This window comes from Bos grunniens, chromosome 7, assembly GCF_055505025.1.
Source record: "Bos grunniens cultivar Pamir isolate PY7600 chromosome 7, Bosgru_T2T1.0, whole genome shotgun sequence".
Classification (NCBI taxonomy): Eukaryota; Metazoa; Chordata; class Mammalia; order Artiodactyla; family Bovidae; genus Bos; species Bos grunniens.
The window spans coordinates 81,832,413-81,858,303 of record NC_141171.1 but is presented as its reverse complement, the minus strand read 5'-3'; the positions used below and the strand labels follow the sequence as shown (position 1 = coordinate 81,858,303).

At 41.8% G+C, this 25,891-nt stretch overlaps 1 long non-coding RNA gene across 5 annotated transcripts in view; it reads left to right on the top strand.

Annotated features, from left to right (window-relative positions):
* The first annotated feature begins 11,650 nt into the window (after positions 1–11,650).
* The window catches only part of LOC147369888 (uncharacterized), an 83,796-nt gene continuing 69,555 nt past the window's right edge, over positions 11,651–25,891 (top strand). Inside the window, exons 1-2 of one of the 5 annotated variants that reach the window (XR_015168051.1) lie at positions 11,651–11,911; positions 22,245–22,480. This is a non-coding gene — a long non-coding RNA (uncharacterized LOC147369888). Of the gene's footprint in view, positions 11,912–13,138; positions 13,604–22,244; positions 22,481–25,891 lie in introns of those variants that run through there. The other 4 variants (XR_015168052.1, XR_015168054.1, XR_015168050.1 and 1 more) reach the window with 4 other exon arrangements.

Here is a 25,891-nt window from a genome sequence, read left to right as displayed (position 1 = left end):
AAAGTGAAAGTGAAGTCGCTCAGTCGTGTCGGACTCCTAGCGACCCCCTGGCCTGCAGCCTACCAGGCTCCTCCATCCATGGGATTCTCCAGGCAAGAGTAGTGGAGTGGGGTGCCATTGCCTTCTGTTCCGTATAGACAGGTGCAAAAAAGAAGAGATGAAGATGTGCACTTATTTTGACTGAGGACTTCCTGTAGGAACAGGGGCTGTGCCTGGGTTATGGATCAAGTGAGTTATATAAAATAGTTGGTTAGAGAAGATGGGTTTCCCCAGTGCCTCAGATGTAAAGAATCTGCCTGCAATGCAGGAGACCCAGGTTCAATCCCTGAGTCAGGAAGATCCCCTGGAGAAGGGAATGGCTACCCACTCCAGTATTCTTGCCTGGAGAATTCCATGGACAGAGGAGCCCAGTGCAGTTTCACACTTAGAGAAGATGAATTTGGAATCAGGGAGAGATTAAGTAAGAACCAGTACAGTTCACATGGAATCTTGTTGAGATATGGGTATTCAGTCCTATAGCCCCAGGAGCTGGTTGCTAGTTCAGAGAGGTTAACACATGCTTTTAGTCAATGTTTCTGAAAATGTATTCTCACAGAGTCAAGAACACGAACAGCAAAGGAAATGGAAACAAGATGTCTTTACATAGTATTTGAGATTACAGAATATAGACAGAAATAAAAATACACATGCAATTATTTTCCCCTTTCCCTTTCATTCTAAATCTAGGCTAGAGTTTAATTTAGGATTAAAAGTCTCTGTATGGATTCTCTTCTAACTTCTCCTCCAGTTATCCCATCCACATTCCAGTTCTGGTTTTGGGCAGAACTGCAATTGTCCTTTGTAGGGAATTGCAGGAACTCCTGTGCTGGTTTTCTAATGTGGGAAAATGTCTACTGGGGAGGCAAAGACCACCAAACTAGTTTCATTATGACCCAAGGAACACTAAATCCAGCCCTTCGGTGGTGGGCGACCAGCCTAACACACTCTTCCTCTACAGAGCTCATTAAAATGTTACTTACATTTTACAGTATGATCTCAATCCAAAAGTTGGAATTTTATCTCGGCAAATAGAAAAAGAATACTCTTGTGCTATCTGGGTCTGAAAAGTTTTAATTTCTTCTGTGGACCTGCTGGTGACTAGTGAAATAAGGTCTGTATTACTTGAGAGTGAGCATTTCAGTTCAGAGAAGTTGGCAAGGAAGTAAACAACAGATTAAAAAAACCCAACCCAAGGACACAAAATCAGACTTATCAGCCAAATAGATTTTAACTTTTACCTTCCTCGTAAAAGTGAATTTATTGTTTGCCAAAAGTACAAAATCAACAACTCTGAAGAAGGCATGTTTCCTACTTTGGTCTCCAACCTACAGCAAAGGTGATGACTCTTCATAACTACACCACCTTAGAACTCTCATTCATGTGACCAAAATTATTCCGGATCAAAAATAATATCATAAATCCCAGACACTTTTAGGTGAACCAAACTGTCTGGATGCTAACTTCAACCAACCAAATTAAATTAACATTTTAACGATTTGTTTCCGGCATTGTTCATGCTTCATAAAGAGTCACTCACTTTATTTTGACTCAAGGCAACAAGGCTAAACAAGTGATTCTAAAAAATGGATCACTTCCAGGTCTGGAAATTAAATTTCCTTGAGTTCTTCTGAGGCAGCAAAGATTCTTCAGAATCTACAGGCCTAACTGTATGATGCTACCACCTTCCCAAGAGAACTACTAAGAATTGCAGCTAGAACCAGTTATGAGAATATTTTTTTGTAAAAGCAGAGACTATCTCTCCGATGGCAATAGGCCAGACATCTAAGACCTCTGGAAATGCTTGACATCTTGCCATGTATCACCACAATCAAATCCTGGATAGGGTATTCTCGTCTGAGTTTCACTGACTACCAGTAAGGGGCATGTATAGAATAATAAGCGATTCGAGTCTTAGTGCCCAAGTTAGAACTTAACATGCCTGATAATATTCCCTGGAAAAGGGTATGGGGACTGTGTACCAAAGGTGGCATCAGCTCTTCACCTGTGAATAGCCCGATGAAACCTGGCTGGGAGCCACCTTAATAATGTGGTTTGTAAAATTCTGGGATTATTGCGATTAATATATGGGACTCTCAGCTGAAAACAAGGAGCCCTTTCTCAGCTGCAAATAGTGAACAACAAGGTCAACCATAGAGACTTATTTTTTTAAAGCACAATTTAGGGGAAAGAAAGCTTTTGTTGCCAAATAGCCATCTCAGAAGGAAACGGCAACCCCCCCCGCCCCCCCGCCCCCGACACACAGCCATCTCAGAGCCCAGAAGTTACACAGTACTTTTGTTTTCCAAAGGTGTTTGCCTCCAAAAGATCATAGCAATATAATATTTTCTTCCTTTTTTTCCTTAACCAACAGGTGAAACCAGAAGTTGTCTTTCCCTACCTGTTCAAAGAAGTAACATGCCAGTCTGAGGAGAAATACACAGGGAGTCTTCAGATTAGAAGGGTATCAACAGCAACGTTGATGGACCTAGAGATCATCACACTAAGTGAAGTCAGTCAGACAAAGAAATACAAATATCATATGATATCACTTACATGTGAAATCTAATTTTTAAAATGATACAAATGAACTTATTTACAAAACAGGCTTACAGATATTGAAAACAAACTTATGGTTACCATAGGGGAAGTGTGGTGGGGAGGGCTAAATCAGGAGTTTGGGTTGAATGTGCACATACTACTATATCTATGATAGATTATCAACAAGGATTTACTGTATAGCACAGGGAACTCTACTTAATATTATGTGATAACCTATATGAGGGAAAAAAATCTAAAAAGAATTAATATATATGTGTATACATGGGCTTCCCTGGTGATCAGATGATAAAAAATCTGCCTGCAATGTGGGAGGCCTGGTTTTGATCCCTGGATTGGGAAGATCCCCTGGAGGAGGGCATGGCAACCCACTCCAGTATTCTTGCCTGGAGAATCCCCATGGACAGAGGAGCCTGGAGCGCTACAGTCCATGGGCTCTCAAAGAGCCGGACACGACTGATTTTACATATATGTATACTAAGCACAGTATATATGAAAGAAAGTAAAGTCACTCAGTCGTGTCTGACTCTTTGCAACCCATGGACTATAGCCTGCACTAGGCTCCTCCCTCAATGGGATTCTCTAGGCAAGAATACTGGAGTGGGTTGCCATTTCCTTCTCCAGGGGATCTTCCCGACCCAGGGATCGAACCCCGGTCTTGCACATTGTAGGCAGACGCTTTACTGTCTGAGTCACCAGGGAAGCGTTATACACACACACACACACACACACACACATATAAAAAACTGAAACACTTTGCTGTATACCTGAACATTGTAAATCAACTATACTACACTTAAATTTTAAAAAATAAAAGTACACCAAGAGGCCTTCCAACCCACTCCAGTGTTCTTGCCTGGAGAATCCCAGGGATGGGGGAGCCTGGTGGGCTGCCATCTATTGGGTCGCACAGAGTTGGACATAACTGAAGTGACTTAGCAGCAGCAGCAGCAGCAGCAAAAAGCCTTCAATGTCATGCATCTAATTTTTAACATAATATAAATATAAATAAAATCATGGAATTATCTAAATCTAATCATGCCAATTAATAAATGCCCTCACTTTTCAGCACTACACTAGCAGTTGACTTTCTTTTCAGAGACATTTTTCACAAAGAAACAAAGCTATTATCTTTTGGCAGTATTTATTGCAGATGTAACAAATAAAGAGAACCATAAGGCCTTGCTTAAGCTGTGATTACCAGGTGGATAGCTGGGCCCACTCACTAGTAAAGTGATTTGCTCTGAGACAGTCATGTTTCGGATTCTGATGCTTCTCTCAGCAAATCTGCAACTTATTTTTTTCATAGAACTTTGAGGTTGTCGATAAGTCATTGCAATGTTTAATGCCAAGTCCTTACATTCTCAGAGATAAAGAAGGCAAAGAAGGAGAGAAAGAATGTGTTGCTCATTATCCACAAGTTATTTTCCTGTTGTTCAGGATGTCAAGAACATTTTTTAGAAATTTTTCAAGGCGATGACTCCCGGGCATTTTCCATAAAAGGGGTATTTTTGCATTTCATGTACTGTCCCAAGAGTGGGTGTAAGAAGCAGTTTGTTTTTACTCTGCAACAAGAAAAGTGACCTAAATAATTTGTCTTGAATTTCATAATGACTACAGTAGTGAACTGAAACCTTTTTTCCTTATATTTGGTTCTTCTATGATACAATTTTGCAAGCTAATACATAATATACTTTGCCTAAAAGGTTAAGTGTTTTTTTTTTCTTTTAAAAATATACACTATTTAAAGGTTCTTTAACTCTTCCAGAATGGGTCATAAATCCAACCTAAACTCTAATGATAAGGGGCTTCCCTGGTGGCTCAGACAGTAAAGGAGACCTGGGTTTAATCCCTTGGTTTGGAAGATCCCGTGGAGAAGGGAATGGCTACCCACTCCCATATTCTTGCCTGGAAAATCCCATGGACGGAGGAGCCTGGTGAGGTTCATGGGGTCGCAAAGAGTTGGACACACCTGAGCAACTAACACTTCACTTTCAAAATCTAAGGACAGTTAAGTTGTACTTGCCTTGTATTTCAAAGTGTTCTACAGAATGAGTTGGTAAAATTAAGTGGTAACTAGCATGGCATGGGAGAAGGCAATGGCACCCCACTCCAGTACTCCTGCCTGGAAAATCCCATGGATGGAGGAGCCTGGTAGGCTGCAGTCCACGGGGTCGCTAGAGTCAAACACGACTGAGCGACTTCACTTTCACTTTTCACTCTCATGCGTTGGAGAAGGAAATGGCAACCCACTCCAGTGTTCTTGCCTGGAGAATCCCAGGGACGGGGGAGCCTGGTGGGCTGCCGCCTATGGGGTCGCACAGAGTCGGACACGACTGAAGTGACTTAGCAGCAGCAGCAGCATGGCATACTACACTAATCACTCTAGGTTATGTTATATACCATAGAAAACACTTTCATTCTAGATAGTGAAGATGCCATACAAAGTGAGGCTGTAATTCAGGTATCTTAATGGCAACTATTTAAAGTGTTTGTTGTTGCAGCTGAATTCAGAACCCAAAGCACTTCTAATTATCCACTGTTTAGGTAGAATACAGGCAGAAGAGAACGTGTTACTGTGTTTTGTGCTTCAACTCTGCCCTAAAGGGGTTATTTCCAGGAGTGGAAAGGAAGACCGAGTCTACAGAAATCTTGGCAAACTCTTATCCAGGAAGACTACAGTGATTTCATGGATCTTGCTGTTGTCTGCCAGGAGGTATTACCTTTCTCCAAATTCCATTCATGCAGCTGGTTGCCTCTTTTCTCCTGGGGTAGTACTTCACAGTAAATATACACATCAATTAGCACCATGCTGAACATTTCTTCCTTCCAGGTGACGATTAGCCTGCAATGAGGAAGGAGCGGGTCAGAAAAATTAAGAGTGCCAGCTCAACTGTCATAGTGCTGGGTTCAAATCCTGATTCTGTCTTAGCAGCAGTGTAACCCTGAGTCAGTCTTAAGTTCCTCCTTCATAAAATAGGGCAGAAGATGGAAACACAATATCCATTGTTTACCATCTCACTTCATTAGTATCCCCATCAGAAGCTCTCACAAGATTTTGATGGAGCTCTAAATAACCTTTGGATCAATCTGTGAATTTCCCTTCCCATGGAAGTGAAGGGTTGCATTATTCTCTAAAAGTTAATACCTTAGAGTCAGTGTAATATTTTACACTCTCATCTAGTATCTGACCCATTGAAACCAAAGTAGAAGCAAAGACTCAGAAGTCAGAGCGCCAGTTTCTCAGTTGTCCCGTCATATAGCTGCATGCTGTTGCTCAGACCACAGTCACTGATGACCAAGTGCTGTTGCCAACCTCATTGACTGAGCAGCTTCTCACCGTTCAACTAGACTGAGAGCTTTCTGAGGACAGGTTCCAGCAGTCTCATAGGTCCTTGTATCCCTCTGGACACTAAATGTAACACAGTACCTTGAAAATAACAGATTCTCAGCCAATGTTTGCTGTTTGGTTATTTTGAGAAAGAGTTCTGGGGTGTTTATAACAAAACAAGTTCGTATTGAAGAATCCTATTATGCACTTTCAAAACAGGCCTATAGAAGCTCTTGCTAGGAAAACACAGTTTGGACACTAATGAAATAATAGCCCATTTCTCGTTCCTTTTTCTTTTTTTTATTCTGGCCCTATCTCAACTATACTAGTTTAAAATATCTTTAATTTTTGTTTTGGAAGTGTAATAAGTACTCATTAAAAATAAGGCTCCCTAGATGGCTTTCTCCATTCTCCACATACCTACTGGAAAATAATTGCTAATATTTCGGACTATATTCTTCCAGGTTGTTTTATTTAGTTGTTTTTGACACATATACTAACATTTATTGTTATTTCATAGAAACAGTTACACAGTTCATTGACTTTTGGAGCTTGCTTTTTTCATTTAACAATGCGTTGTGAACATTCCTCCATGTCAACACACACTTCATTCTTACTTAGAGCTGCATAATACAAGTTTCTTGTGATCCAACTATTCATTACCATTATCTGATCCCTATAGTGGATAAGTTGTGTAGGAAAGCAGAAATTGGTCGTAACAGGAATATATCCACTAATGAACTGGCCACTTACTAAATTAGTCCCCACTCAAAGAGCCCTCCCAATTTAATACCAGCATTTATTCCCACTCAGCCAGTCAATTTTGCTGATTGTAGATGTTGTAAACATCCAACAAGACAATGTAAATAAAATGCATTTCAGTTGCTATGTAAAATTGCTAATCTTGCAAAAGATGCAGGATTTTATGAAGTCATTGAAAATGATTCTGGAGAACTGTTCCATAACCAAATGAGTATCCGGCAATGTTGGGCCAGTTAACAATTAAAGATGAGAAAAACAACAAGGATGATAAGAGGATAAATTCTTCAAAAGGAAAATTATTTGAATATCAAAGGATTAAGATAGGCTCTCGGGAAAATTGATGAAGCCCTCACATCTTTTTTCAAAATGACCTTTGTATGATTCTGCTATAAAAGTCAGTGTGAAGTGAAGGGTGTCAAAATTTGCTATCACATAATTTTGCTAGAAAAATTATTCCCTTCACTAAATCAACACTTGAGTCATCCTTTGTTTATTCTAAAAATTAGAGCATTGTTGCAATTAGAGTTGTGATATGTATATCTTCAAAGATAAATCATATTTAAAGATAAGATAATCTTGAAATTTTTCAAAACAAAGTTTCAATCAAATCTTTTTTTTATTCTTCATTTTACAATGCTCAACCCTATTTATTACTTTTACAGCTTTCATCAGCCATGTTATGGCAAACAGAAGCAACAGACGCTGAAAATAAGGCTTCTAATAGACTAATCAGATTCCCTAGTTCTCTCTCCATGAGGCATTTAGAAGCAGGACTGGCCACTTTGCAAGAAGTAAAGCCCCAGGGTGGCTGGATAATTCACAGGAGGGAACAGGCCTTAAGAAAGAAGACAGGCAGTGGACTTCCTCTGGCACTAATCTGGCACATAGATATTTGGGTCTAATATAATTTGAAAAAAATAAAAACGATGTAACCTTATTTGTGTCCAAACTCGTAAAGCAAGTTACACCAGTTAAATGTGGGTATATTAGGATTTATTTTTAGCAGTTACCTACTGACTGATATTTGGGTTCTTTCCAATTTTTTGCTACTATAAGCCGTGTGGCAATGAACAACAGTGTACACGTATATCTTGGTGCACTTATATAAGCATTTCTGTAAGAAAAATTCCTAGAAGTGAAATTCCTGGAGTTGGCAAAAGGTATATTAAAAATATTAACAGACTTTAGCAAATTGTCCTACCGTTTAATGCCATCTACAGTATCAGAGAAGGCCTGTTTCTCCGCAGCCTTCACAAAGAGACTACTATCACTTTTTGCCAATCAGATTGCAAAAACAGGCTACGGCCGTTGTTGTTTTCATTTTCAATAATGTAAATTCTTGATGTGCAAGATAAACTTTGCTTACTGCCTGCTTAGAATTTTTAGAAAGAGCCTCACTGTAGACTCTGGAAAATCTGCATGAGAGATGCAGGGGGGGATCATCTCACCCCCTGGTGATGGGCAGAAGCTAAAAAAATGAGCATGCCATGCATTCATCTGTTTTTTAAAAAATCCCTTTTTTGAAACTATTATACTTACTGCTCACAAAGGGTAAAGTGTTTATAGTCAGTAGTAGAAGATGGAGATAATTTTTTGCAAATTCCTGTTTTCAGGACTGTGAGTTCCTTTAAAATCTGTGAACAGGTAAAAGGTCAGTAGATCCTGAAACTAGACACCTTGACGTCATCCGAGCTCATACACTTTCCATTAGGATTTTGGCCAAGAAAGTGGCAGCGTTCTAAGTGAAAATTTCTTACATATTTGGAGGGCCTAAAAAAGAAGCAAAAAAATCCACTAGAGTATGCATTTGTGGCTGCTGCCACTGCTGCTAAGTCACTTCAGTCGTGTCCGACTCTGTGCGACCCCATAGGCGGCAGCCCACCAGGCTCCCCCGTCCCTGGGATTCTCCAGGCAAGAACACTGGAGTGGGTTGCCATTTCCTTCTCCAATGCATGAAAGTGAAAAGTGAAAGTGAAGTCGCTCAGTTGTGTCCGACTCTAGCGACCCCATGGACTGCAGCCCACCAGGCTCCTCCGTCCATGGGATTTCTCTACGCAACTAGAGAAAGCACAGAGTCGGACACGACTGAAGTGACTTAGCAGTAGCAGTAGCAACAGCAGGAATTACATTCTGATGCATGCTACCATATGGGTGAACTTCAAAAACATTATACTAAGTGAAATAAGCCAGTCACAGAAAGACAAATAGTATATGATTCCACTTACATGGGTACCTTCAATAGTTAAATTCACAGAGATAGAAAGTAGAATGGTGGTTGCAGGGGCTGGTGGGAGGGGAGAGTGGGGCTTTAGTGTCTAATGGGTAGACAGTTACAGTTGGGGAAAATGAAAACTTCTGGAGACGGATGTGGTGATGATTTACATGCTCAGGTGAGCATACTGCATGCCTCCAGACTGTATACTTACATATGATTCAAATGATAAGTGTTATGGATATGTTACTACACTAAAAACATGTTTTTAAAACCCATAAACAGATACTGAACTCTAATGATATGCATGCTGAAGTGTTTAGGGGTAAAATGTACTGATGTTTGTAAGTTATTTTGAAATGTATCAAGGTATCAAGAAATGAAGATGAGGATTTCCCTGGTGACCCAGGGATAAGAATCTGCCCGTCAACGCCCAGGACATGGGTTTGATCCTCAGTCCAGGTAGATTCCACATGCCACAGAGCAACTGGGCTCATGTGCCACAAATCCTGAGCCTGTGTGCCACAGCTGCTGAAACCCACACACCTAGAGTGTGTGCTCTACAGCAAGAGAAGCCACCATAATGAGAAGCCCACACACCACAACTAGAGTAGCCTCCACTCACTGCAACTAGAGAAAGCCCATGCAAAAGCAAGGAAGACCCAGTGCAGCAAGAAATGAACATGAATTGATAGATTCATGTGATAAGTATAGCAAATGTAAACTGCAGAATCTAGATGGTAAATATATAGGTATTGACTGCCATTCTTCCAATTTTTCTGTATGTTTGAAAGTTTTCTTGTTTTTTTTTTTAAACAGCCTTCTCTCTTTTGTTTTTTATGAATTTATTTATTTATTTTTGGCTCTGACAGGTGCAGGCTTTTCTCTTGTAGTGGGTGGAGGCTGCTCTCTAGTTGCGGTGTGTGAGCTTCGCCTGGTGGAGGCTTTTCTTGTTGTGTGCAGAGCATGGCCTCTAGAGCGAGGGCTAAGTAGTTGTGGCGGATGGACTTGGTTGCTCCGCCGCATAGGGGATCTTCCCAGACCAGGGATCGAACCCGTGTCTCCTGCATTGGCAGGCAGATTCTTTACTGCTGAGCCACAAGGGAATCTCTGAAAGTTTTCTTAATAAAATGTTGGGGGGAAATGATTTAGGCTAAGAAAATTAACTAGCAAATGAAGGATTCTTTTTACCACAAATTCACATTTTACTTTTGTTAATTATGGAATAATTTTGCCATGGAGAGATCTTCAAGCAGAGTTAAGGAAATAGGACTGATTTTGTTGTTTGTTTTTAATAACGGTCAGACAGAAACATTTATTAAGCAAGTATGGGACAGGTATTGATTCACAAGTGACTCCATGATATTAAAAAGGAACTCAATATCGCCAAAATTGATAAGCATCTCCATATATCAAAGGCAAGGGTCGTGGTTCAGCTTTTTCTTCCGTTTGTAGGATCTGAGCATGCGCAGAGGGAAAGAATCCCAGCCTACTTGGTCAAACGGAAAAGATGACATAAATAGATGGGCTATGATGCCATGCAGCTCTATGGTGTGTGAGAGACTGAGGTCCTTCTCATAATAAATATCAGCTCATTGCAGAAGCATAGTAGATTATAAATAGCAGCTCTTCATCTCCTCATAGAAACATTTTAGAGAGCTCTACATTCCTTTTCTTCAGTTCATTAAAAAGTAAACAGAGAGAGATGGCCTTCATTTCTGGGATCTCTACATTGCAGGCACGCTGAGGCAGTTTTTATAATTATAGAAGCATGTGATCATCCTACCCCAATAACACTCTTGTTGCATTGAAGTAAACATCCCAAGTTTCAGTGGTGCAAACTCAGAGCCTGTAGGGGTGGGGAGTGGGGGGGTTACCCCCAATGAGTAACACAGGCCAGTCCACGCAGGAATTGCGACCTTCTGGAGAACACTTATCCTGACTAAAGAGAAACCCATGACTCAGTGCCAGCCAACTGGCCCGAGATAGGCAGATGTATCAGTTTTTTAAGAGCAGCCTGAAATATACATGTATGTATTTATGTGGGTTTTCCTGGTGGCTCAGCAGTAAAGAATCCACCTGCAATGCAGGAGACTCGGGTTTGATCCTTGGGTCGGGAAGATGCCCTGGAGAAGGAAATGGCGACCCATTCCAGTATTCTTGCCTGGAGAATCCTATAGACAGAGGAGCCTAGTGGGCTACAGTCCACAGGATCACAAGTCGGTCATAACTTAGCGACTAAACCACCAACACCACGTTTATTTATTCATTTATTTATACATATATTTTTGCCACACCACTGGCATGTCTTAGTTCCCCGACCAGAGATTGAACCTCTGCCCCATGTAGTGGAAGCCCTTAACCATTAGACCACCTGGGAAGCCCTTGAAATCCATCTTCCAAAATTAAATGCAGGCAAAAAATTCACTGTTTTCAGCAACACTATGTGGGTCAAACAAAACACTGTTTTCACTTCTGAGGTCTATAGGTTGGCTCCCCATGTGCAAACCTCTAATGTCTGTGTACAGGATAGGATAGAGTCGGACACAATTGAGCAACTAACACTTTTGCTTTTCAGTTTATTTTCATGTCATAATCCCCATTATGTGTTTGAAACTAGAAAAATATTTTTTCCATAGGATGATAGCTACCATTCAATGAGTGCTGCCTTTGGATCATTTACTGTTTCAGGCCCCTTATATATTTAGCTTTTTAAATTTCTACATTATTCTCCCAACTTTACAGATAGGAAAGAATGGGTCCAGAACAGTTGCATGACTTGCCAAGCTGGTAAGTGTCAGAGTCAGGAATCGAAAACACATGTGCATCAAGGCTCTAAGCCCAGCTGTTCTTAATTCTTCATCACCACAGTGCCTACGATCCAGTGTGCCTACGATCTACCTGGTGCTAAGGCAGTCAGAACAGGCTGCGAAGATCAATACTACCTAACCATAATGTTCTTGAAGAACTATTTTCTTAATAACTCGACTGCCAACAGAACCCATCCTCAGGTATGATTGCACTTCTTCTTCCTTTTTTTTTTTTTAAAAAAAACTTCCCCTGCTTTTATGTAGGAAAAATATGTTTAATTACCCAGGTGATGCATAGACACATTCTTGGTGTGCAGTATCCAAATAACACAGCAGCCGACAAGCAAGGAAGGAAAATTCCCCTTGACTTTCTTCTCCAACCCCACTTCTCCCTTTTCTCTGCCTCTAACACTGTTAATAGTATGGCTTGTCTCTTCCAGACTTTTCCTATGTATTTACATACATATATGTACATATATAAATATGCATAGAGCTACGTTTCTATGGTAAAGACATTCAGAATTCCACCTTGGGATGTCAGACACTTCTGTTGCAGCCCTGGCAACTTCCCCTGCTCCAAGTCAAGGTTGGGAGGGTCTGGCGTGGAGTGCGGAGGGAGATGCCTGTATTAGTTATCTCTTGCTACATAACAAACCACCCCACAATTTATCAGCACAAAGCAACGAGCATTTATTATCTCACAGCTTCTGAGAGTCAGGAATCTGGAAGCAATTTAGCATGATGGTTCCAGCACAGGGTCTCTCATGAGTTGGCATTCAAGATGTCAACTGGGGCTGCAGTCATTTTGAGGGTTCACTGGGGTTGGAAGATTCACTCCCAGTTTCACTCACTGAAGGGTTATTTGCTTCAGAAGGCCTAGTTTTTTGTTGCCCATTGGCAGGAATCCACAGTTTCTTGCCATTAGGTCCACTCCATGGGGCTGTTTGAGTGTTCTTGTGGTGTAGCAGCTAGTTTTCCCCAGAGTGAGCACTCTATGATTCACAAGCAGGGACAAAAAAGAAGTTGCAGTATCTTTTAGGACTTTTAGGACCTGGTCGTGGAAGCCACTGACTATCATTTCCACCAAATTCCATTCATTAGAAGCCAGTCTCTACATTTGGCCTGCACTGAAGGGGACGAGGTTCAGGTTCTACCTTTTGAAGGAAGGAATGTCAGAGAATTCATGGACACATTTTCAAACATCTCAAGGGCTGTTTTGTGTGGGAAGATAAAGGGATCAAGACAGAACCTTCTGAGTAACAGGGAGGAGGGGAGAGGTGCAGAGATAATGAGAAAGCAGGAGGGCGGGAGGAGAAATAGCGTGGCTGGCAATCCTGGCCTCACATTAGCATCACCTGGGGAAATTTCAAGAGTCCTCCTGCCCTGGGCCCCACTACAGATCAATTAAATCCATATTTCTGGGATGCAGGCCCAGGTATCAGTACTGTTTAACAGCTCTCTAAGTGCAGCCTGAGTTGCGAGCCACGTTAGGAGCAGAGGTGCTGGAGTCTGGCTGAGACTGGGCTCCAGTCCAAACGATGCCAGTTGAGTAGCTGTGTGATCTTAGGAAAGTTCTTTAGCTTTTCTGTACCTCATCTGTAAAATGGGGATATTAATAGGACTTCCTCACGGGGCTGTCGTGAGGATCACTTGGGTTAATGACCCATGTCAGTTGCACCTTCCATGCACAGTAAATGCTGGGCACATGTTACTATTGTGACTATTAGCAGCATTCTCTGGGCTTTTCCTCCCTGCTGCTCCCTCTTTCGGAGTGCCTAAGCCCAGAGAGGAGGGTAGCTTCCTGTGCTCCATCCTCCTCCCTTTCCCTTGAGAGGAAGGTACAGAGATGCTTCAGCATCCTACTGGGTCCCTGAAAGCCCTGCTGGCCCTCAGGTAAGCCGGGGAGCTGAGTTGTTGCCTGTTACCTCCAGGTAAGCTGAGGAGCTGAGCTTTGCTACTGAGATGGTGGACGTGGCCACAGAAGGACTTCCTGCCTCTCAGGAGATAGTAGGAGAAAGGAGCCCTCTGGGGTGGGAAAGGAAGGGAAAGTCCCTTCTGTCTCACTGGGGATTGACAGACAACCTATAATTAACACATGTCACGGGAGCAGGATCCGCACACACGCCTAGCAGTTCCTTCAAGAAGCCTTTCCTGATGGCTATTTCTCTGAACGCCTATAATACCAACGTGTTCCCTAAATTACCAGCTGCCACTTATTTATTTACTGTCTGTGTTTTCTTTCCTTCACACAGTAAGTTCTTTTAGAGGCAAGAACTGTCTTCTGGGAGAAGTGTCAGTAAATGGAGGGAGGGGGAGATGAGGAGGGAAAAGAGATGTCTTGTTTGGATTATAGATGCCTCTTTAAGCTTTAGAAGCTTATGCATGTGTCGTTGGAAATGTACTCTGTTTCTTTAACTCTTCTTTCCTGCCCTCCACCCCACACTACGATACCCCTGAAACACACCTTCCTCTAGCCACCATTTTCATGGAAAAATAGCATGAGTGTTCTTTCTCCTGCTTTTACAGCCAGGTTAATAAATTGCCATGATTACAGGGTATTCCCAGCTGATATTGATGAAGTAGGTACAGAAATAAGCTAATGGGTTAGTTCCTATAAAAAATGTTTCCCAAGCATAAAGGCCCTACTCTGTAGGAAAGTAGATTTAGTTTTTTCCAGTCTGCTCGGATAGATGGTGTGGGGTGGGGGATAAAGAATAAAATAATTAAACTATAAAACTAAACTAAACAATGAGATGATTGTTGATGGAAGTCTTACAAAATTTTCTCCCTGTTCTCCAATATCGGTGGTGGTGGTTTAGTTGCTAAGTTGTGTCCAACTCTTGTGACCCCATGGACTGTAGCCTGCCAGGCTCCTCTGTCCACTAAAATAGTAATAATTTGAATAAACTGTATCCTCATTAGCTGCTTTAAAAAAAAAATCCCTCTAATTCTGCAAGTTTGTAATTTGGATCTTAAAAGTTAAAAATCATTTTAATAAAATGTATCAAGCAAAACATAGTTAAAGCCCTCGCTGTTTGTTGTGTGCCTTTATAATATGTGTGAATAACAAAGGAGAGCATGGTATTAATAGTTAAAACTGTGACAGTAAAGGGCCTGACTTCTGTAGCACTCGGTCTTGGTTTTATAATATAGAGACGAGGAGGAAAGACCTGATCTTGTGAATACTAGTGGAATCAATACATACTATCTTGTTAGCAAGCAACTAGCTGCTAGAAAGAGGTCAATCTAGATTCTGATTTCTCCTGAGTCCATTCATTTCTTCCAATGCCAGGAATCCAGGATTTTACATCTTATAAACTAGAAATAAAATCAGCCCTAAACCTAAAAATTATTTCAGAGAAATATGGCCTGGATGGTTAAGGTTATAATAACTGTTACTTACATAAATAGCTGATTTTATTGGTTTGGTTAAATGATTCCCACGTGCCCTTCTGAAACTTTCTGCAGTCATTCTTCATTGAGTGCCATCTCAGCCATTTGAGAAGGAAAAAAATGATGTACTCAAGGCTTCTTCATCAATGAGCTCAGCCAATAAGCCAATAGGGGGTTCAGTGGTCACCACTGACCTTCCCAGGAAAGCTACCAGCCTGAACATAGACAAAACATGGCACAGAATCGCTGCAGCAAAATTCCAGAGACTAAAATTAACCCAGTGAGCCTGCCTGGCCGCCAAACACTGAATACATTTAAGTGCTATTTTGACAAGAGAGCATGGCGGCTTTTTAAGAATTTCATTTTTAAAACTCTAGTACGATTTTGTTCTTCTAACAGCATCATCCCGTGTCTGTTTGTTCCCAGTGAGGTCATTATTAAGTGAATTGAATTATTGTTCTGTTCAAATGACCTGTGAATTCAACAATGTGAGCTGAGCTCCAGCAAGAAATGTTTTATGTATTATTGGGAGATGGCCATCTGTGGCACACACCGGGCCTCCCAACATGCAGAAATGTGGGGAGATAGTTTATGTTCAGTCTTATCTATGATCAGAATTCCATTTGTAAGCTTTTTTTCATCCACTTGTCAACACTGTTCACTATAGCAACACTGAAAATGGCCAGAAATGAACAGATTTATCAGAGCAATGTGAGGTCAGACTGTATGTTTCAATTACTGTATATTGGATTTTTATCATGCATTTTAAATTTTGTTCATAAAAATAGGAACAATGTAGTAATAAAAATGGAAGTAGTTTTCTTTGATCAACTCCCCGTTATGTGTTACAAAGTGAACAAGCTAGATTGCATGATTTTTATTAGATAATATGTCTCACATTATACATGTATATTTTAAAGATAACATTGGTTTTTCATGCCAAGAAACATGGATTAATTTTTTTCAAGCCTGAAGAATACTGCTCTTCCCTTTCCTGCATATATAATGGAACAGCATGGCAATATGTAAAGTTAAATTTTAAAATTGCAGATTATATTTAAACCACACCCTCCCAACCTTTTCATATCTTTTTCAAGTAAACTCTTAGTAATCCTAGGGGCATGTCAGACCACATGAATGATTTTACACTAGGTAAATACACCCGGATATTCTGTATTACAGAGTGAAATGATTTGAGGTAACTCTTCTGGCTTTTTTTTTTTTTGGTAGTTGGTGCTGCATTGAAACCTCAGGTAGCAGTTGGCGTCTCTTTATAATGAAGTATAAAATCTTACAAGTGAAGGAGGACTTTGACAAGCAATTTTCTTCCCTTCTTCTTTTCCTCCCTGCTTGCTTGCTCTCTTCCGTCCTCTCTTTCTTTTTTAAAAATAAAGACCTTCTAAATAGTATAGTGTTCACTTTTCACACATAGCTGTCCAATTAAAATATATTCTGATTTTAATTTCATCTGGAAGTGGGGAATGTTTGTTAGAGAAATGACTAGGATCAGCAAACAGGTCAAGAGATGAGCTTTGTTCACAGATGTATCCCAGGAGTCACATTGCACTCACTCACCTTCAAAGTATCCTAATGAAAATGAGGATAATGATGATGATGATGTAGCAATGATAGCTGGTGCTCAATGAACACTTTGTGCCTGGAGCTGGGCTAAGTGTTTCACAGGCATTGTCTAATTTGCTGTTCACAGTAATCCTATGAAAGCAGATAATGCCATCTTTAGATGAGGAAACGGAGGCTTCGGAAGCTAAGAGACTAGCCCACAGTCCCTTACGAGAACCCCATCCTCGGTCTGAGTGTGCTCGCAGTGTGTGAGCGGTCTCTGAGAGATGATGGACATAGTGGGCAATGTGGGACCATCCCTAGTTTCCCCCAGTCGGTAGTGGGATGCAAGCCAAGCAGAGGCCGTGGCTTTGCTCGGGCTGTGAGAAGCCTCACACTTCTGATCTGGAAAGCGCAAACCCTGGGCTCGCTGCTTTTTCTGGGACCTAATGCACCTGGCTCTGGCGCAGATCACTTCATCGAGTCCTTGCTCCGTGTCATACCCACCTCTCTGGTATACTTTTGGTTTCCTGGTACAATTCGTTTTTTAAGTTTTTTTTTTAATTTAGTATAATTGCTTTGCAATGTTGCGTTAGTTTCTGCTGTACAACGAAGTGAACCAGCTATATGTGTACATATATCATGCAAATGTTGATTTAGTGTTTGATTTTTCATATTATGACTCCTCATTCTTGGTGTTCTGAAACACTTCTCCTACAACGGGGCACAACGGATGTCTGCTTTGTCCTGAATTCCCCAGGTTTGGTTATCGTTGTTCAGAGGACACCCTGATGGGACCAGAGATGGTGCCTCACCCACCAGCGGCCTCGAATAAGGGGCTCAGCCCAGTAGGAACAGCCATGTCAGCAGCTGGTCTCCTGGGATTTGCACTGAAAAGTGGGAGAGTATTGATCAGAGAGGAGCAAGTGGAGAATGGAACAGACACTCTGAGAAGCAGAGTTGACATGGAGGGGAGTCCAGGAGAGAAACCCCTAGAGAGTAGCTGGCCCTGGCCTGTCTCCTTGTTCTGGTGGCTTTCCACTTCCCATCTGCACGTATGTGTCCTTGTACTCAGGGAGATCTGAGTGCGGCTGTTTCTTGTAGCTACAAGAGCCTGACAGCACATGTGAGCATCCCACGACCAATGCCCTTCCAAGGCTTCTTTCTTCTACCTCTGTCTGTGGTGGTTTGATTATATTAGTCAGGATTCTTTGCAAGTGACAGAAACACAACTAAAATTACTTGAAGCAAGCAAGCAGGGGTGAGTGGAGAAATGAGAGAAGCATGGAAGTTAGAAAGATACTGATAGAGACCGCAGAACTGAAGAAATTGTTGCAGAACCCACATAGCTCTGAGTCCTTAGTGTCTAGAGGCAGAGGCTTGTTGCTGCCATGGTTCTCTCCTCCTTCTTTTTGGCTTTTGTCTTCTTCATTCTCTTGCATGTTCTACATGGTGGTGGGCATGGCTGACAGCAGCTCTCGGACACATTCTTACAGCTTTGTGACCAAAAATGAATGACTTACTTTCTTCAGTAGTAAACTTAACGAATTCCCAAGGAAGAACTCTGACTGGCTAGGCTCTCGTCATGTTCCAAAGGAATATTTGCAAGGGAAGGTCACGCATCCCTGTGGCCTTGGGGTATAATGCTCTGATTTTAAGCCCACCAGAAATATACGCTTGGAGAGTGGGTAGGGCAGTTCCCCAAGGGGACAGGAACGCCTCTCCGTGCAGACAGAACCCTTGTATCAATGACAAGAAGTATAGTGATACAACTTTGCTTTATCCTCCACAAAGGAGCAGAAAAGCAAATGGGCTTTTTGTCTGATTTCCCAAGGTTCTCGTACAGACTTCTTCCACACTTTCTGCTCCCACCTCAGATCTGTGGCTCATTTCAGGGATTAGAATCATCACCTAAGACATTCACTCGCCTCCGCTTGGCAGTCATCCCCACCACCAGGTCCAGCAATGAATTAGAAGTCCCCAGAATAGGACAGTAGAGACTTTTCTTTACACTATGAGCTCTTACAGTAGGATGCCTAGACAAGCAGCATCAGCATCACCGAATATCTGTTGGAAATGCACATTTTTCAGACTTTACCCAAGATGTGCTGAATCAGAGACTCTGGGTACGGGGCCCAGGAATCTGTTTTAACAAACTTTTTGGGTGATTCTGAAGCAGGTTAAAGTTTAAGAATTTCAGTAGAGCCTTGTTTAGATGACCTCTCCAAAACATCCCTGAGGGAAAACGGTTGGGTCCGGGGATGTTGGCTTATCATCCCCTGTCTCTGAGTGTGCCCTTCATGGGGCCGCCATGCACTATGCCGCCGTGCATCCATCCATTGCCACTTGCATCAGCCTCCCAGATAGACGCCAAGAGAGTCTGAAGGATAAGGAGGATAGATGAAGCCATTCTGTAGGGTCCTTCTCTATGGCTTGTTCATTACAAGGCATCCCTGCACTGAGAATCTTCAGTCACCTGTATAGGCACAAGCACACACCCCTGAACGGTCCTGGGGCACCTAGTGTCAGCTGCACAGCTCCTGTGGACCCCTCTAGAGGCTTTAAGGTGGTTCTTAGAGGAACCTCATCTTTCCCACACACCCAATGGGAAACCTTGCTTAAGAAACCTCATGGGCTTAAAGAGGAAAACTGAGCCCCAAGGGTTTTCCTGCCCTGTTTTCCTTTTTATATTATTAGAAATCTGAGATTGTGTTTTTCCTACACTGTGCTCGTCATTGTAGTATCTTGTAAGGGCTGTGCATACGGGAGGTGTGGAGATGACCAACGCTCATGCCTCCTACAGTTCTTGCTTCAAACCGTCAGCACTGGTTTCTGGTCCGTTATTCAGGAGTAGATATTTTCTTTGCATATCCAAAAGTTCTTAACATTAAAATATTCCACTTTACTACTCAACAAAATTGTTCTGAAGATTTGAAAAAAAAGCTTTCTATTTAGAATGTGAAATCATCAATAGGTAACATATAGATCCTTGTTTTGGACAAGTTAAATCATTCAAAAACCAAAAATCATAAATCTTAAGAAAAAGCAAATTTTATTTTTTGTCCTTAGAATCTTCTGGATATAATCATGTAATCTACAACTTCACCTTTGGGCTGAAACTGCTTCTGCCAGGAAGGAGTTTTCATCTCAGAGTAAAAAGATTTGCAAGCAAGGTTTCATAACAGAAGTGCCGTCTCAGCCTTATTGGTGGGATTGCAAAGTGATAATTTAATTTAATTACATGATAATTTAATATCCCCTGTGTTTCTCTGCAAGTACTTGGAGGACAGTGTTTGGAGTGGCAGCTAGGTCTTTGACAGTGTAGTTATATTAGTGGAAGGTGAGGTTGTACCCACAACCACTTCTTAGATTTTTTTAAATCTCAATCTCTGAAAACAGCTCATGTGGAAACATTTTTTTACATGAAATAACATTCTTTGTCAAGGTTATTCATTTGCATTCTTATAAACAGAGGAGGACTCCCAGAGAATATTGGAGTATTTATTTGCCTGACCAATGACTCAAGCTTTCTTCTCTGAATTAGGAAGAAGAGACAGCCCCCTTCCTCATTCCTTAGTTATACCACCAGTCCCCAACCCAAGCCCTGGAAACTGCCTAGAAATCTGTTGTGTTGGCTTCTTCTGTAATTCAGGGAGTAAAAGACAGATAGGACTTATGCCAGATTTCACTTTGTAGTGAATTATTTAAAATTGTTTAAAAGGATAAATATGCTGGAAATTAAATGTGACAGACTGTTAAAAATCGCCCAAGGCAATTTTTAGAAATCTTCAGATTTCTTTTCTGCTACCTTGGGTAAGGAAAAATGGTGAGGCTGATAACAAAGAGAGGAAAGTCAGAAGGAAAATTTAACTTGTTAAGAGGAGGCTGAATTTACTTCCCACTGGTGAAGTTACATGGTAATGTTACCATGGTAGTGTAACCCAGTATAGTGGGCACTGTGGTGTGCTACCCAAATTCCATGGACAGGACCAAGGCACTTAGCCCACAGCTGTTAGAGTGTTGTAGTTTTTGTTGTTCAGTCTCAAGTCATGTCTGACTCTTTGCAACCCCATGGACGGCAGTACACCAAGCCTCCCTGTCCTTCACCATCACCCAGAGTTTGCTTATGTCCTTTAAATCGGTGATGCCATCCAACCATCTCATCCTCTGTTGTCCCGTTCTCCTTCTCCTTACCTGCTGTTGATTCACAGCCGACTCCCTCTCCAGGATTTGCCCGTAGGCAAAAGGTGCTTTCTTGCTCCAAGTTATGTATCTTTCTCAAGGGATAGCCCACATCAAGTGACTTGTTGATGAGGTCATACGAAGTCCTGGCTTCCTAGCCTTAGTATGGGGCCTCTGTGAGGATTCATCCACCTTCAGATTCCCAGAAGGATTGGTTGAAATCATGTTCCACCTGCACCAGCAGTTCAACTTCTCCTCCTGCCCAGTCCTGCTTTTCTCACCCGTTTTTACAAGCTTCGCTTTCCAAAGCACATCCTCATAAAATTATTACACACGTGTCTTCATCTTTGTCTGTTTTCCAAGGAGTCAAAGCTAAGATACGAAACAAAGAAACTAAACAAAGATGTAAATATGGAGCAGGAAGAAGATGTAGAAGGAGTTACTTCTTCATTACTTCAATCTTAAATTTTTTTAAAAATTTTTTTAGGTTATAAACTTTGAATTTGTAGTATCCCTCAAGGCTGATTTGATGGACTAAGTTAAATAATACCAGTATGAATCAATTAGTCAAGTATTTACTAAGTACCCATAAGATAACTAGTTTCTGACTCCCTATTAAGGGGCAGTTTGTTCACAACATAACCTATTGGCAGTATTCAGATGATTATGAGTTTTGAGGTTAACAAGACCAGTTTTTAAAACTGCATAGAAAAAAGACCAAGTAATGTCAAGGGCTTAAAAGTGAGTTACTGACCCAGTGTGGACATCATCTAATAGTTTCCTGTAAGCAACCAGAGTGACACACAACCAGCTCCTCACGAAATCTATTAAAAAACATACTCTTGTTTTTTAATCACCTAAAGAGACAAAGTCCCAGGTCAAAGTCCTCTGCGTAATGGTTATACTCCGTGTGATCCAGACAGGTAGCTCGGTTTTATAGATAACATTGTGAGAACCATGCAGGCAAGAGCCCAAGTGCAGTATCTCTCATCTCTGTGCCTCTTCCTCATTATCACTCGTCCCAGGGCAGCAAGAGCTGCTCTGATGTTCTGCTGTTACCTCCAGTGGTGAGAGCCCAAAGCCCTGGCCTGGCTGGACTTGGGGAGACCACAGCATTGATGCCCAAAGCAGACAACCTACAGAATGGCTTCTGTGAATCATCTCATTTTTGCAAGCCCAGCTGTTCTGGTTCTGCTCGCTTTCCAGTGATGTTGTGCAGGCTTGGGTTTGGGAACCCAGAAAAATAGCCAATTATCCCAATGTTTTATTGATTTGGGGGAGGTATTTAATTATTTATTTTAAAATTACTGTAGTATAGTTGATTTATCATGGTGTGTTAGTTGCAAATGTACAGCAAAGTGATTCAGTTGTACGTACACATATATCTGTTCTTTTTCAGATTCTTTTCCCATATAGGTTATTACAGAATATTGTGTAAATTTCCCTGAACTTCCCTGGTGGCTCAGCTGATAAACAATTTGCCTGCAATGTGGAAGACCTGGGTTTGACCCCTGGGTTGGAAGATCCCCTGAAGAAGGGAACAGCTACCCACTCCAGTATTCTGGCCTGGAGAATTCCATGGACTGTAAAGAGTCCAACACAACTGAGTGACTTTCACTTTCTTTGTGCTATGCGGTAGGTCCTTGTTGGTTATCTATTTTATATACAGTAGTGCGTGTGTGTGTTAATCCCGTTTCTAATGTCCCAATGTCTTAAAATGCTGAAGAATCACACATTTCCTAGACCCCTCATTATTTCAACTCTGGGGCCTCCAGAATCCCTGATGTTTCCTTTATATGACGCAGTATCTCTCAGTCATGAGAATCCACGTGTGCTAGAATTCTGCAGGGGAAGACAGCATACAAGAAGATCAATTTTAGCAGTTTCTCTTTCTCTTTCCGTAATTTGATATTAAAATAGTGATTTAACATTTTAATGTGGCATAGTTGACAGTGCAGTTTTGTGCAATGAAAAGATAATTGCTATAACATTTAAAAATATTTCATTACGGCATTTTTAATAATAAAAACAGTAAAATGCTTTTGCAGTTTAGACTCAGCCTAAACTTTAATAATCATTCTTATTCAAATGACAGGATGTGGAGCACTTGAATGTTTTACATATATCCGTGAATGATTTAGGGGAACTATGAAATGATATTAAATTTGAAGACTACAGTTTAGTGTATGAGAGAAAAAACCCTAATGACTTCACAGGAGAAATATTTATTGGCATATCGCATTACCTTTGTTTGTAGCATAATGGTCTCAGAGGGACCAAGTGAGATTGTTTTGATGGTGAATTTATTACATAGTTTTTAGGGGGCTGGGCCTGAGGGATTTTGTTGAAAAGGGTTTTGTGATCCCAGAAGCTATAAGGAACTTTGGCCTCTCGCAGAGAGTCTCCACAGAGTGAACCCTTGTCCTTGGAGAACCAAAACAGACGCTGCTGCAGGGAGCAAATGTTTCAAGTCGGTGTCAGCTCACCAAGGAAGGGAGCAAACAGCACATATTTCACTCCTGTCAAAAGTGCAGTATTTCCTTTCGGAGAGCAACGGCAAAGCGTTCTTTGTTTCTTCTCATTAGAAGCTCAGGCTCGAATATGGAGCTGCTTCAGCTGGAACTCTGGCTCTAGCGTTTGCTGCCTGCTTGGCCTTAGCAAGTTACCTGACCCTCTGAGCCCATTTCCTCGTCTGCAAAACTATCCTAGGACTTACCTCACAGCGTTGCAATGAGGCCTAAATGAGCTGAGGGACATGTGGCCCTGAGGTCCAAGCACTGCGCCTTTGCACATGCCGAACACTCCAGCCGTGGTGGCCATTATTATTACAGTCGACCCTTGAACCATGCATGCAAGGGCTGAAAATTACAGACAGCCCTCCTAGGACATGGTTCCTCCTGATCCACAGACTTGATGAACCACAGATCAGGCAGTACTGTAATATTTACTATTTAAAAAATCTGCCTGTAAGCAGACCTATGCATTTCAAACCCATATTGTTCAAGGGTCAAGTGTATTATAAATAACTTTTTTAAAAAAACAATTGAAGTATAAGTGATTTACAATGTTTTGTTAATTTCTGCTGCATAGCAAATTGATTCAGTTATATACATATATATACCCACATATATATATGTTCTTTTTCCGTTATGGTTTACTCATAGGGTATTGAATATAGTTCCCTGTTCCATATTGTTGGACTTTGTTGTTTATCCATCCTGTATATAATAGCTTACAGCTGCTAACCCCAACCTCCCTTTCCACTCCTTCCCCAACCCCCTCCCCCAGTAACTCTTTTTTAAGGCCCTGTTTTGTCAGCCTGTATATGGGAAGGATCCACAAGGGCATGACTTGTGAAACAGAATCTGTACTTTAATGCCTCCAACTCCAGGTTCACCCCAAAAAAAGGGCCTGTGTGAGGCCAGAGGTGCATGCTGCCTCCTGTGGCCACTGCACACCATGAGGGTTTAGATGAGCCAGCTTATGACAGAGTCCCCAAGATGGCAGAGGGCCTTGCAGGGACCCCAGAGATGCTGTCTGGGTCAGGGGGCACAGTGACTGTGTGCAGAGTTCACCAAAGAAGAAAATGCCACACTGCCAACTGCACTTGCAAGAATTTGCCAGGCTCCTTTTCTCTGCAGCTCTTTTCCACCTCTTGACCCCTTCTGTAAGCTTAGCCTCATCCCAGGTCTGTGACAAATCTTGTTCTTATTCATAGGAAACAAGAATAAGAAAAACATTGGTGATTCCACGTCAGGGCCACCCTGTTGCTTCTTTGGCTTTATTTGTGCCAGTTCTAGTAAATATGAACAATAACAACTAATATTTTTAACACCTACTCTGTGCTAGTCCTGTTCTAAGCATTTTACTTTTTCCACCTGCTTCTCACAAAAGCCCTATGAGGTAGGCATTGTTATTTCCCTCATTTTGTAGATGAGGAAATTGTAGTGCAGAGAGGCTAGGTAACTTGACCAAAGTTACACAGGCATTAAGTGACAGAATGGAGATTTGAGCGCAGACTGGCTGGCTGTACAGGCCAGGCACTCAGCCACTTCCCCCTCATAAGCTTCTTGTAATCCTCCGTCTCAGGCCCCAGCTTGTTCTCCCATTCTAAAAATCAAGACTCCAACTTGTTCTGTCTGCCTGAGTGCTGTGGTGATGAGCTGCCTGGGGTCTTAGGTCCTCACCATTGAGTCCGCAGGAGCTGCAGCCCTGTCCCTGAGTCCTAGGCCAGTTGCTTCCACTCAATTTTGGCCTCCCTTGTCCCTGCTCAGGATGCTGCCTACTGCCTGTCTTAGACCGTTCCAGATACTACCTTTTTGGCCAGGTTCCTTCCATCCCCCATGGGGACTTTGATCTCCAAGCCCCTTGCTCACCTACACTGGACAGCCCACATCCAGGCTCTAGTGACTCCAGGTGTGGTTTCTACTACAGTGGTCCAAGCTCCACTCCTGAGGGTGACTTGCTGGGGCTTCTCTCTGCAAGGAGGGCCCTGGCTGTCATTTTCATACGTGCTAATTCTTCCCTCTCCTTCCACTGCTGAGTCTGGAAGGGGTGTTTATAGGGACCCAGCATGAGAGCTTTCTCAGAGTACCCTGAGTGAACAGAGAATCCTCCAGAAGTTCTTCTAGACTAGGCATTACTGGTCTGTCCAACGTGCGTAGACAGGCTTCTAACAGTATAGACAAGAAGACAGGCAATGACTAAGCCCTTCAAAGACCAGTTAAAAGTATTCATTGTGTCCTCACACTACACCATCTTCCTTGGAGTAGGAGAGAGGAACTTAGACTTTCTGTATGAAAATGACATCCCAAGACATCAAAATTGTCAAGTGTCCCTGATGTTTTTCCAGGCCAAATGAAACTAAGTAATAAAATACATATAAAGCAGTAGGAGAGTTAGGAGACTCCTTAGCCATATTTGATGAACAGGTCAGAAAAATTCCCCTGTCTGAAAGACAGAATGTTAAACATTTGAGAGGCGGTGCATTCCCAACCTAGGAGGTGACAGGGCCACCACTTAAGATAATTAGCCTCCAGAGCAGGA